This window comes from Sus scrofa, chromosome 9, assembly GCF_054392235.1.
Source record: "Sus scrofa isolate SSC_HxYL_T2T_F1_AM1 chromosome 9, Sscrofa_HxYL_maternal_Yorkshire_Landrace_v2.0, whole genome shotgun sequence".
Classification (NCBI taxonomy): Eukaryota; Metazoa; Chordata; class Mammalia; order Artiodactyla; family Suidae; genus Sus; species Sus scrofa.
Window position 1 is genome coordinate 113,418,494 of NC_139391.1, and position 14,860 is coordinate 113,433,353.

General features: G+C 35.2%; 1 protein-coding gene across 15 annotated transcripts in view; it reads right to left on the reverse strand.

Annotated features, from left to right (window-relative positions):
- Positions 1-14,860, reverse strand: part of LOC102157670 (uncharacterized) — a 210,717-nt gene that overhangs the window by 194,875 nt on the left and 982 nt on the right. For all 15 annotated transcript variants that reach the window (XR_014816148.1, XR_014816157.1, XR_014816146.1 and 12 more), the window contains exon 2: positions 13,399-13,526. The gene's annotated coding sequence lies outside the window, so the exon portion shown is untranslated. The remainder of the gene's footprint in view (positions 1-13,398; positions 13,527-14,860) is intronic.

The following is a 14,860-nucleotide window of genomic DNA, read 5'->3' on the forward strand; positions in this document are numbered from 1 at the left end:
GGAGACAGCCTCTTCAATACACAGTGCTGAGAAAACTGGACAGCTATACCTAAAAAAATGAAATAGGAACATTCCCTAACACCATATAAGAAATAAACTCAAAATTTATTAAAGACCTAAATGTAAGACTGGATACTATAAAACTTACAGAGGAAAACATAAGCAGCACACTCTTTGACATATATCACAGCAATATTTTTTGTATTCATCTCCTAGAGTACTAGAAATAAAAGCAAAAATAAACAAATGGGACCTAATTAAATATAAGTTAGACTTATAGAAGGTCTATAAGATGAAATGAGAAAGGAATCAAAGTATATTACTACAAAAAAATTCATGAAACACAAAAGAAGGTAGCAAGAGAGGAAAAGAGACAGAATAGCTGAAATACATGGAAAACTATTAACAAATGGCCATACCAAGTCTTCCCCTATCAGATATTACTTTAAACATGGAAATAGATCACCAAAAGATATAGATTGATTAGACATATCAGAAAAAACACAAATAGATCCATCCATATGCTGTCTACAAGAGACTAACTTTAAATCTAAGGGCACACATAGGCTGAACATGAAAGAATGTAAAAAGATTCACCATGCAAATAGTAATCAAAATAGGGGAGGGATGCCCATAGTTAAAACAGACAAATTAGACTTTATGTCAAAAACTGTCACAAGAGTCAAAGATATTTTATAATGATAAAAGGGTCAATTAACCACAGAAATATAACAATTACAAATATATATGCCCCTGACAGAAACCCCAAATATATATAGTAAACAATGACAGAATTGAAGAAATACATAGCAACATGATAACAGTAGGAGACTTCACTAGCTCAGTTTTAATAATGAATAGAACAACCAGACAAAAAAATCAATAAGGGCCAAGAAGACTTGAATACTAATAGATTAATTAGACCTAACAGACACACAGAACATTTCACCCAACAGCAGCAGAATACACATTATTCTTAAGTGTAAATGGAACATTCTCCAAGACAGACCACATGTTAGGCCACAAAATAAGTTTTAACAAATTTAAGAAGCCTGTAATCATACCAAGTATCTTTTACGGCTGCAATGGGATGAAATTAGAAATCAACAGCAAAAGGAAAACTGGAAAATTCACAAATATGCAGAAATTAAACAACACACTCTGAAAGAATAAATTGGGTCAAAAAAGGGGAAAAATAAAATAACTTGAGACAAATAAAAATGAAAAAAACCCTACAACATAACAAAACTTATGGGATGCAGTGAAAGCAGTACTAAGAGAAAAGTTTATGGCAGTAAACACCTATATTAAAAAAAGAACGATTTCAAGTCAATAACCTAACTTTACATCTCAAGTAATCAGAAAAGAAGAGCAAAGTAAGGATAAATTTAGAAGATGGAAGGAAATAATAAAGATTAAAGCAAAAATAACTGAAATAGAGAATAGAAAATAGAAAAAGTCAACAAAACTTAAGAATTTAAAAAAAAAAATCAACAAAATTGACAAAACCTTAGTGAGACTAAGAAAGAAAAAAGAATCCATATAAATTAAATCAGAAAACAGAGGACCCTTATGAATAAAATCAGAAATGAAAGAGGAGATATTACAACTGATTACCCAGAAATGAAAAGGATTATAAGAGAGTACTATGTAAAAAAAAAAAAAAAAAAACACCTTTTAAAAAGAGACTACTGTGAACAATTACATACAACAACCTGGATAATCTATATGAAATGGACACATATCTAGAAACATACAATGTAACAAGACTGAATCATGAGGAAATTAAAAACTTAAACAGATCTATAATCAGTGAGGAGATTGAATCAGTAATCAAAAACCTCACAGCAGGAGTTCCCGTCATGGCTCAGTGGTTAACGAATCCAACTAGAAACCATGAGGTTGCAGGTTCGATCCCTGGTCTTGCTCAGTGAGTTAAGGATCCAGCGTTGCCATGAGCTGTGGTGTAGGTCACAGATGCAGCTTGGATCTTGCGTTGCTATGGCTCTGGTGTAGGCCAGCAGCTACAGCTCCAATTGGACCCCTAGCCTGGGAACCTCCATATGCTGCGGGAGCAGCCCTAGAAAAGGCAAAAAGACAAAAAACAAAAAGAAAAACCTCACAGCAAAGAAAAGCCTGGGACCAGATTGTTTGCTGGAGAATTCTACCAACATTTAAAAAAGAAATTGCCTTTGGAATGGATTAGCAATGAGATCCTGCTATGTAGCACTGGGAACAATGTCTAGTCACTTATGATGGAGCATGATAATATGAGAAAATAGAATGTGTACATGTTATGTGTAACTGGGTCACCATGCTGTACAGTAGAAAAAAATTGTATTGGGGAAATAATCAAAAAAATAAAATATATTTAAAAAATAATAAAAAAGATATTACCAATATTCCTCAAATTCTTCCCAAAAAAACTGAAGAGGGAATACTTCCAAACATTTTATGAGGCCAGTATTACCCTGATCCCAAAGCTAGAAAAGGATACTACAAGAAAAGAAAACTACAGACAAATATTCCTGATGAATATTGATATAAAAATGCTCATCAAAATAAGCTGAATAACAAACTGAATTGATTAGCATCTTAAAAGTGTCCCACCACAACCAAATGGGATTTATTGCTCAAGTGCGAGGATGATCGAACACATGAAAACAATTTGATATAACAAATTAACAGAATGAAGAACGAAAACCACATAATCACCTCAACTGATGCAGAAAAAGCATCAATAAAATTTAATTCATTTTCAACATAAAAACATGCAAAAAAAAACCCCTTAAATAGAAGAAAAAAGTTCAACATAATTAAGGCCATACATGAAAAGGCTGCAGCTAACAGAAAAGCTGAGATCTTGTCCTCTTAGTTCAGGAATAAAGCAAAAATGTGTACCCTCGCCACTTCTATTCAACATAATATCCGAAGTTCTAGAAAGAACAATTCGTTTGGGGGGGGGAGGCATCCAATTTGGAAAGGAAGGAGTGAGATTATCTATGTTCACAGATGACATATTCTTATATGTATACAACCAAAGATCTCTCTCTCTCTCTCTCTCTCTCTCTCTCTCTCTCTCTCAAACACTCACACACACACTGTTAGAACTAATAACCAAATTCAGCAAGTTACAGGATAAAAAAACAACAGATAGAAATCAGTTGTGTTTCTATACACTAACAATAAACAACCTGAAAAGGAAATTAAGGAAATAATTCTATTTACAATAACATTAAAAAGAACAAAATACTTAGGAATAAACTCGTGAGGAGGAAAAAGACTTATACACTGAAAACCATAAAACATGGTTCTAAGAAATTAAAGAAGATACAAATAAATGGAAAGCCATCCATGTTCATGGATTGGAAGACTATAATATTGTAATGTCCACACTACCCAAAGCAACCTGCAGATTCAATACAAACCCTATGAAAAATCCCAATGACATTTTTGCATAAATTAAAAAACCATCCTAAAATTCATATGGAATCTCAAGGGACTCCAAAAAAATCTTGAAGAACAAAGTTGGAGGTTTCATACCACTTATTTCAAAACATTACAAAGATACAGTAATCGTAATCATCTAAATAAAGACAGACATATAGACCAATGGAACAAAAAAGAGAGGTCAGAAATAAACATGCACATGGTTATATTATCTTGGACAAGGGTACCAAGACTATACCATAGGGAAAGGACAGTATCTTCAACAAACGGTGCTGGCAAAAGTGGGTAACAACATCCAAAAGAATGAAGTTGGATATTTAACTTAAACCATATACAAAAATTCACTCAAAATGGGTTAAAGATCTACACATAAGACCTATATCTGTAAAACTGTAAAAGAAAACATGGGGGAATAGCTTCATGACAATGGATCTGGCATTGATTTCTTGGATGTTACACCAAGCGCACAGGCAAAAAGAGAGGGGAAAAAAAAAGACAAACTTAAAAACTACTCTGTATTAAAGAAGATAATCAACAAAGTGAAAAGGCAACCTACAAAATGGGAGGAAATATTTGCAAATCATATATATAATGAAGGGTTAATGTCCAAAATATATACAGAAATATAACTCAACAATTATAAAAAAATCTAATTTTAAAATATGCAAAGGATTTGAACAGATATTTCTTCAAAGAACATATATAAACAGCCAACAATTATATGAAAAGATGGTCCAACATCACTAATAACTAGAGAAATGCAATGAGATCTCTCTCTCTCTCTCTCTCTCACACACACACACACACACACACACACAGATACATATACTCAGAAAATAGCAAGTTTTGGTGAAGATGTGGATAAATTTGAATCCGGTGCATTGTTGGTGGAATATAAAATGATATAGCACTATGTAAAATGGTACAAAGGTTTCTCAAAAAAATAAATAAATAAAAATGAAATTACCACATGATCAAGCAATCCCACCTTTGGGTATTTACCTACAAGAATTGAAAGCATTTCTCTTATAATCGGTGATGTTGAGCATTTTTTCATGTGTTTGCTGGCCATCTGTATATCTTCCTTGAAGGAATGTCTATTCAGGTCTTTTGCCCATTTTTCCATTGGTTGATTGGCTTTTTTGCTTTTGAGTTGTATAAGTTGCTTATATATTCTAGAGATTAAGCCCTCGTCTGTTGCATCATTTGAAACTATTTTCTCTTGATTATAAGAGAAATGCAAATCAAAACAACCAGGAGATACCACCTCACACCAGTCAGAATGGCCATCATTCATAAATCCACAAATATCAAGTGCTGGAGGGGCTGTGGAGAAAAGGGAACCCTCCTGCACTGCTGGTGGGAATGTAAACTGGTACAGCCACTATGGAGAACAGTTTGGAGATACCTTAGAAATCTATACATAGAACTTCCATATGACCCCGCAGTCCCACTCTTGGGCATCTATCCGGACAAAGCTCTACTTAAAAGAGACACATGCACCCACATGTTCATTGCAGCACTATTCACAATAGCCAGGACGTGGAAACAACCCAAATGTCCATCAACAGATGACTGGATTCGGAAGATGTGGTATATATACACAATGGAATACTACTCAGCCATAAAAAAGGATGACATAATGCCATTTGCAGCAACATGGATGGAACTAGAGAATCTCATACTGAGTGAAATGAGCCAGAAAGACAAAGACAAATACCATATGATATCACTTATAACTGGAATCTAATATCCAGCACAAATGAACATCTCCACAGAAAAGAAAATCATGGACTTGGAGAAAAGACTTGTGGCTGCCTGATGGGAGAGGGAGGGAGTGGGAGGGATCGGGAGCTTGGGCTTATCAGACACATCTCGGAATAGAATTACAAGGAGATCCTGCTGAGTAGCATTGAGAACTATGTCTAGATACTCATATTGCAACAGAACAAAGGGTGGGGGAAAAAATGTATACATGTAAGGATAACCTGACCCCCTTGCTGTACAGTGGGAAAAAAATAAATTATAAAGAATAAAATTTTTTAAAAAATCATCCTTTGCTAAATCAAAAAAAAAATTGAAAGCAGAATGAAAGACATTTTGCATAACCATATTCATTGTAGTATTATGCACAACATCCAAGACGTTGAAGCAACCTAAATGTCCATGGATAAATGAATAGATGAAGAAAATGTGGCATGTATATACAATGGAAAATTATTCATTCTTAAAAGGTAAGGAAATCCTGTCATAGGCTACAACATGGAAGAAACGTAGGGATATCACACTAAGTAAAATAAGGAATGTCAGTCACAAAAAGACAAATAGTGTTTGATTCCACCTATGTGAGTTATCTAAAGTAGACAAACACAGAGAAACAAAGTAGAATGGTGGATGCCAGGGGCTGGTGGAAAGGAGAGATGAGGAAATCTTGCTCTGTGGGTAGAGAGTTTCAGTTTTTCAAGATAAAACAGCTTTAGATGTTAGCTGCACAACAGTGTGAATACAGTTAATACTACTGAAAGGTATACTTAATATGGTTAAGATGGTAAATTTTGTCTTATATGTTGTTTTAACTGCAGTTAAGATAATACAAAACTCCTAGGCCCAGAGATCACAGAACCATTTTACAAAATTAGATTATAGTTAACCCCTTTCCTACCTGCTCCCATCCCATCTCTGTTTCTTCCTCATTCCACCCTTTAGCTCCAACCTCAACAGGGTCAAAAATCACTATTTTAAATTAAAAAAAAATAATTTTTTTAAACAAACACACACAAAAAAACCTTATTAACCCTGTCAGTTCCTGGTAATAGAGAATGAGTTCACCAAGAAGAAACTGTAAGCATTATAGTGCTGTCTGCTTGTACTGTTTTTCTTTTTTTTAAAGCACTTTTACGAATAGCATAATTTTATGGAGGAATTTTACATCAGCATGGTGCTTAGGAGCTCCTGCTGTGGTGCAATGGGATTGCCAGCATCTTTAGCAAGCTGGGATGAGGGTACGATCCCTGGCTGGCACTGTGGGTTAGGGATCTGGCGTTTGCTGCAGCTCTGGCTTAGTTCACAGCTGCAGTTCAGATCTGATCCCTGGCCTGGTAGCTCCACATGCCACAGGGCAGCCAAAAAAAAAAAAAAAAAAAAATGGTGCTTCCAGAAGTTAAGAATTCCTAACAATACATTTACTTGAATTCCTTTTTTAACATAGAAAGAACCTCAGGTTATAAAGCTTACAAAAAAACTAAGAAAACCCTGAAAAGTCAAAAAAAGCTATGTGGAAAACTTACTTTGAAAATAATTAATGATTGGAGTCCCATCATGGCTCAGTGGTTAACGAATCCGACTAGGAACCATGAGGTTGCAGGTTCAATCCCTCGTCTTGCTCAGTGGGTTAAGGATCCAGCATTGCTGTGAGCTGTGGTGTAGGTTTCAGACGCGGCTCAGATCCTGCGTTGCTGTGGCTCTGGCGAAGGCCGGCGGCTACAGCTCTGATTAGACCCCTAGCCTGGGAACCTCCATATGCCATAGGAGCAGCCCTAGAAAAGGCAAAAATATAATAATAATAATAATAATAATAATTAATGATAATGACAAGCATTAATTTCCTGGATATTCTGCAATTATTTTAGCCCTTCCTCACATGTTACCAGTAGAATCTTAAAGAAGTTGCTATTTGCCAACATAAGCATTGTATGAAAACCTTACAAACATAGCTGGGAAGAATAGACCAATGACCTCTGTATGACTCTGTAGCAACTATGCAAGACGGAGGCCTAATTTGATATGTGGATTTGGTGGTTTGACCAGCCTTGACCAACATCAGGTCCACATGTAAGGGGGTGCTGTGGTTTCCTACTCTGGGGCACCAACTCAGTCTCATGTGCCATGAGTCACAGTGGTAGAAGAAAGCCTTCTTCCTGGCTGTCTTGACTCACTTGGGAATAGAAGAGGATGTACATTGGGGTTGTGGTCCTGTGTTACGTGAGGGACCATGGTGAGATAAACAGCTTCACCAAAATGCAACCAAATCCCTCAAATGAGGAGAGAACAGGATGAGAATGACCAAATTCAATGATGTTTTGGGTTGGAAAAATTCTATGAAGTGCTAACATTGGCTCTGTTTTCATGAGTCAGGTTTTACTTAAGTCTTTTCGACTTCTAATAGTTAAAGTGCTGCAGCTGAAGTTGTCTTTTCAAAAAAATTCTACAGGAATTTATATTTTGTTTAAGAGTAAATTAATATTTAAAGTCTATCTTGGATCAGATCCAATATCCCAACTTAACCTCAGAACATGTCTCTTTAGACAGTACAGCTATCGCCTTTCTATCAGGTAGCCACTATTTCATTCTTCTCCAGGACTAATGTGTTTTTCTTCTTGAAAATGAAACCATCTGTCCTAGGTTTTTCACTTTTTAATTTATATAGTAGTATTATTTAATGAGCACTAAACTGCAATGTGCATTAGTTATTTTGAAGCCACGCAGGACCCTGCTGGGCCTTCCCAGGGACAGACCCCCACATGACCCTCATGTCTTATTTATAGAAAAACTCTTAGCTTCCTAGGCCTTCTCCCAGTTCCAAAGAGAAAATTAAATCAGGTAAGTGAGAAATGAAGAAACAAACAAACAAAACCAGTCAAGCAAGACAAAATAATAGTTACCCATAAAACAAAATCAAAGACCTTTAATTCACCCAAAAGGGCTACAGACAATATCCTCAGTCATATCTTTGAGTTATTTTACAAATGCTGAAACCCCCATCAGGCAGAAGGTAACTGCATGCTGACCATCAACAAGTAGACCCTAAACTAGTTGGAACCAGAGGTTGATGATTTAGATCCCCAAAGCTTTGTTACTTCACCATTAACCAATCAGAGAATCATTCATAAGTTGATCACACACCCTGTGACTGTCTCCCTCATGTGGTCTTCAAAAACCCTTCCCTTAAAGTCATTAGGGAGTTCAGGTTTTTTTAGCACAAGGTACCCATTCTCCTTGTTTGGTGGACTGCAATAAATGCTGAACTTTCCTTCACCACAACCTAGTGTCAGTGGATTGGCTTTACTGCACACTGGGCAAAGAGACCCAAGTTTGGTTTGGTACCAATATGTCTAATTACTAAATTACTAAAAAGACTGTCCCCTTTAGACAAACTCTTAAGATTATTTTAGTTGCAACCTGGTAATAAAGGGAATATAAGAAAAAAATATGTAAATGTCTCTTTTCTTATGACCAAGTATAGGCTTCAGAATTTAAAATGATTTAATCAATTGAGTTAACTTATGACCCTATAGTTTCATGTACCATTTAATCATGGCTACTCTCAAGGTTACTCACACATTACTGCTGCCATTTCTTATAATGCTTGTCCTCCATCTTACACTTGTTTTCTTACTGCTTTATATCACTTATATCCTTAAAGATCCAAATTATAATGTATCTCTTTAAATATTCTCATATTTTTTGAGACCACTGAGCATATGGGAGGGGGCTGGTCAAGGGCAAGTACAAACACCCAAAACCCTTCTACCATTGTAAAGTTGCCTTGCCTTGACTCAACACCTCGTTGGTTCTTTGAAACCTTTGTTTTCCTAACTTCTAGCAAAGTTGACTCTGACTGTTTCTGCTTAACTTTTCAATATTTATGTGGAGGGATAGGCCATCTAAGTTACCTATTCTATTTTCTCAGGGCAGTCTCCCAAAGCAATAGAAATAAGAGCAAAAATAAACCCATGGGACCTCATCAAACTGAAAAGCTTTTGCACAGAAAAGGAAACCAAAAAGAAAACAAAAAGACAACTTTCAGAATGGGAGAAAATAGTTTCAAATGATGCAACTGACAAGGGCTTAATCTCTAGAATATATAAACAACTTATACAACCCAACAGCAAAAAAGCCAATCAATCAATGGAAAAATGGGCAAAAGATCTGAATAGACATTTCTCCAAAGAAGATATACAGATGGTCAGCAAACACATGAAAAAATGCTCAACATTGCTGAGTATAAGAGAAATGCAAATCAAAACTACCATGAGATACCACCTCACACCAGTCAGAATGGCCATCATTCATAAATCCACAAATAACAAGTGCTGGAGGGGCTGTGGAGAAAAGGGAACCCTCCTGCACTGCTGGTGGGAATGTAAACTGGTACAGCCACTATGGAGAACAGTTTGGAGATACCTTAGAAATCTATACATAGAACTTCCATATGACCCCGCAATCCCACTCTTGGGCATATATCCAGACAAAACTCTACTTAAAGAGACACATGCACCCGCATGTTCATTGCAGCACTATTCACAATAGCCAGGACATGGAAACAACCCAAATGTCCATCAACAGATGATTGGATTCGGAAGAGGTGGTATATATACACAATGGAATACTACTCAGCCATAAAAAAGGATGACATAATGCCATTTGCAGCAACATGGATGGAACTAGAGAATCTCATACTGAGTGAAATGAGCCAGAAAGACAAAGACAAATACCATATGATATCACTTATAACTGGAATCTAATATCCAGCACAAATGAACATCTCCACAGAAAAGAAAATCATGGACTTGGAGAAAAGACTTGTGGCTGCCTGATGGGAGAGGGAGGGAGTGGGAGGGATCGGGAGCTTGGGCTTATCAGACACATCTCGGAATAGAATTACAAGGAGATCCTGCTGAATAGCATTGAGAACTTTGTCTAGATACTCATGTTGCAACAGAACAAAGGGTGGGGAAAAAATGTAATTGTAATGAATACATGTAAGGATAACTTGATCCCCTTGCTGTACAGTGGGAAAAAAAAAAAGTTACCTATTCTGTTATTTTCACCACTGACATTCCAAAACATTTTTCTCACAGTGCACAGCACTATTCTAGCCCAAGGCACAAAGAAAAAGACATATAATCTAATTTTAAAATGGGCAAAAACTTGAATAGGCACTCCACAAGATAATATCCAAGAGATATAAAGACATATGAAAAGGTGCTAAACTCTTTCTTTTGTCATCCACAAAATACAAATTAAATCCACAATATGATAACCTACAGATACATCAGAATGTTTAACATTACCAAAAATCCTCCATTCTATTTTCCAAAGTGGATGCACCATTTTATATACCCACCAATAGTGTTCAAGAGTTCCAATTTCTCCACATCTTGCCAACACTTGTTATTTTGCTAAACATCCTGATGAGAGGTGATATCTCAAAGTGGTTTGATTTGCATTTCTTTGATGACTAGTGACATTAAGCAGCTTTTCATATATCTATTAGCCATTTGTATGTCTTCAAAGAAATGTCTTTTCAAATCCTTTGACCATTTTTAAGTGGGATATTTGGGGTTTTGTTTTTTGTTGTTTGTTTTTTGGTTTTTGCTAAAGAGTTGTAAGTATTCCTTATTTTTTTGGAAAGTAATGCCTTATTAAATGTGTGGTTTGGAAATACTTTCCTCTATTTACAGGTTGCCTCTTCAGTCTGTTGGGTTTTTTTTTTTCCTTTTCTGTGCAGAAGCTTGTTGGTTTAACGTAGTCCCATTTATCTATTTTTGCTTCTCTTGTCTGTGTTTCTGGTGTTGTATCCATGAAGACTACTCTTCCAAGACTACTCTTATGAAACTTTTCTGATTTTCTTCTAGGAGTTTTATATTTTTAGGTATTATGTTTCAATCTTTGATCCATTTTGAATTGATTTTTGTGTATATTTTAAGTTTGGGGTCTATTTTCATACTTTTTACATGTGAACATTGTTTTCCTTACACTATTTTCTGAAGAGACTCCTTTCTGCATTGTGTATTCTTGGCAACCTTGTTGATGATCACTTGCCTATATATGTGTGTGTTTGTTTCTGGGCTCTCTATCTGTTCTATCCGTCTATATGTCTGTCTTTATTCCAGTATCATATTGCTTTAACTATGGTAGCTTTGTAATATATTTTGAAATCAGGAAGCATGTTATCTCTAGGTTTGTTTTTCTTTCTCAAAGTCACTTTGGCTTGCTAGGTCTTTTGGTTTTCCATATAAATTTTATAATTATTTTCTATTTTTTGTAAAAAATTTTCGGTAGAATTTTGATAGGAATAGCATTGAATACATAGATTTCCTTTGAGTAGTCTGAATATTTTAATAATATTAAGTTTTCCAACCCATGAACACAAGATGTTTTCCCATTTATTTGGATTTCCTTTAATGTCTTTCATCAATGTATAGTACTATCGAGTATATAAATATTTCACCTCCTAAAGGAGGTCATTTCACCACCTTTCACTTATTTCTAAATATTTTATTGATTTTGATTCTATTGCGAATGAGATTTTTTTAATTTATTTTTTGGGTAGTTCATTGTTGGTGGATGGAAATGCAACTAAATTTTGCATATTGATTTTGTATTCTGAAACTTTCCTGAATTTTTTATTAATTCTAACAGGTTTGTTTGTGCATATAATCTTTAAGATTTTCTATGTATAAGATCATGTCACCTGCAAATAGAGACAATTTTACCTCTTTTTTAATTTGGTTGCCTTTTATTTCTTTTTCCTGACTAATTGCTCTGGCTAGATCTGTCTGTGTTATATGTTGAACATAAGTGGTAATAGTGGGCACCCTTGCCTTGTTCCTGATCTTAGAAGAAAAGCTTTCAACTTTTCACCCCTGTGTATCATGTTAGCTGTGGGCTTCTCATATTTGGTCTTTATTATGTTGAGGTACATTGCGTCTATACCTAACTTGTTAAGAGTATTTTTTTATCATGAAGAGATGTTGAATGTTGTCAGAAGTTTTTCTGCATCTATTGAGACAATCATATAATTTTCACTCTTCATTTGTTAATATGGTATATCATATTGATTGACTTATACATGGTGAACCATCCTGGCATCCCCGGGATGAATTCCATTTGACCAAGGTGTACAATTCCCTTATTGCACTGTTGAATTCTATTCACTAAATTTTTGTTACAAACTTTTGCATCTACATTCATCAGTGATATGGAGCTGCAATTTCTTCTCTTGTAATGTCTTTATCTAGTTTTGGTATCAGAGTAATACAGGCCTTGTAAAATGAATTTGGAAATGTTGCCTCCTTTTCAATTTTTTGAAGAATTTTGAGAAAGATGGGTGCTAATTCTTCTTTAAATGTTTGGTAAAATTTACCAATGAAGCCACCTGGTCCTGGACTTTCCTTTGTTGGGAAGTTCTTGACTACTGATTCATTTTTCTTACTTTTTATAAGTCTGTTCATATTTTCTAATTTTTTTACCATCTAATCCAGTAATTTCATTTCTGGATATATCCAAAAGAATTGAAATCATATCTACATTGCCATGTTTATTGCATCATGATTCACAATAGTCAAGGTTTAGAAACACCCTGACTTTCCATCAACAGATGAATGGATAAAGAAAATGCATACAACAGGCTATTATTATTTGGCCTTAAAAGCGAAGAAAATCCTACCATTAGGGACATCATGGATGGACCTAGAAATAAATATTATCTAAACCTCTACATTTTTATCAAAATTCATTTTTCATTATAAATGTCCTTTTATCTAAGTAACAACTGCTTTGACTGAAGCAAAAGCTAAAGTGGTACTCCATGTATTTATTGCCTTTCAAATTCAACTGGATTATTTGCCTTTCAAATAATGGCATTATCTAGTTCTACCTGCTTAAAGGGTCTTTGATATAGATCAGCTGTACAAAAGACATCTTTTTACTCTGATATTGCTTCATTTGGTTCAATCATCACTTTTTCTTTACAGTATCTGTCTTTTTTAGATACTACCTAGAGATTTCTGGAATATACAGTTCAGGGCTAAAACCTCTCATGGGCTGCTTCAGCAGCTGTTGGGACCCAGAACCTGAACCTGGGGGAGTGTGAGGCAAGGGCTGAGTGGGACTCTACTTGGGGATGGGAAGAGGGCGACCTGCAGTTGTAGCAAAACCTCTTACCCGCTTGTGGCCCTCTTATGGCACCAATCATCTGAAGGGCAGACACCAAAGTCCAGCCTAGTTCGTGGCTCTCACAAGGTTCAGAGGGAGGAGGTAGAGACACAGCATCACCATGGAAAACATTATGCCTGGAAATAAGTCAGTCATACAATAACAAATATTGCATGATTCCAATTAAATGAAGTATTTATATAGTCAAACTCATAGATAGAAAGAATAGACTTGGTGGTTGCCAGAGGATGAGGGGTGGATAAAACAGGGAATTTTTCAATGATTATAAAGTTACAGTTGTATACAAGGTTGTTGTTCACTTAATAACCTAAGATGGCACACCTCTTGCTATGTATTCTTACTACCAAAAAAAAAAAAAAAGCAAGAGGGGGTCACAAGAAATCTGTTGGTGGTAATGTATATATTTGTTATCTTGTTTGCAATGATGGCATCACAGATCTATGCATACATCCAAACTCATTAAAGTGTACACATTAAATATTTGCAACTTTTGTATATTGTTTGTCTCAATAAAGTTGAAAACAAAAAAGACGATGACCACAAAACTGAGAATATTAAGTATTGGCAAAGATGTGAATTGTAAATTGACAAAGCCAAAAAACTGTTTGTCAGTGTCTACTAATACTGAATATAGGTATATCCTCTGGCACAGAAATACTATTCTTAGATATATATATCAAAATCAAATGTGTAACTATGCACATCAACAAACAGGTTACAAGAATATTCATAGCGGCATCATTTGTAGTCATCCCTAATTTTAAACAACCCAATGTCAAACAATATTAGAATAAAGAAAATTTGAGATTATATACAAACATGAAAATGAATAAATTTTATTCACTGTTCTTTAATATGGATCAACCTTACGAACATATTACTTAGTGAAAAGAGGCACACAGGAGTATACACTATGTATGGCCATTTATAACCATTCAAAAGCAGGAAAACTAATTTTGGTGATAAAATTCAGAATAGTGGCTATTTCTATGTAGGTTGCAACTACTAAGAAGGAACACAATACTGCTGGTAAATATCTAAAAATCTTGATCTAGGAGGTGGTAACACAAGTGTATTGACTTTGTTACCAAGATACACATTCAGAATTATCACACTTTTTTGCACACGTTATCTCAACAATTTGTCACACACATCAATTTAGAAAATTTTAAAAATTGTATTTCGTTGCTTTTGGCGACAGGGCAGGGAAAGGGGTGCTCATATATTTAGGGTAAGAATGTTAGTTGTAACAGCTACTTATTAGGAACAAATGGTAGGAATCTACGCTGAGATTTAAAATGTGCATATTCTATCCAGAACATTTTCATGTTAGTATCTCTACCCTAGAGAACACTTGGATACAGGTACAAAAAGACACAAACATATGTTGAAGGTAGCAAAGAAGAAGCAAACTACATGTCTGAGAGAAATGGAATCATAGATTAAATCT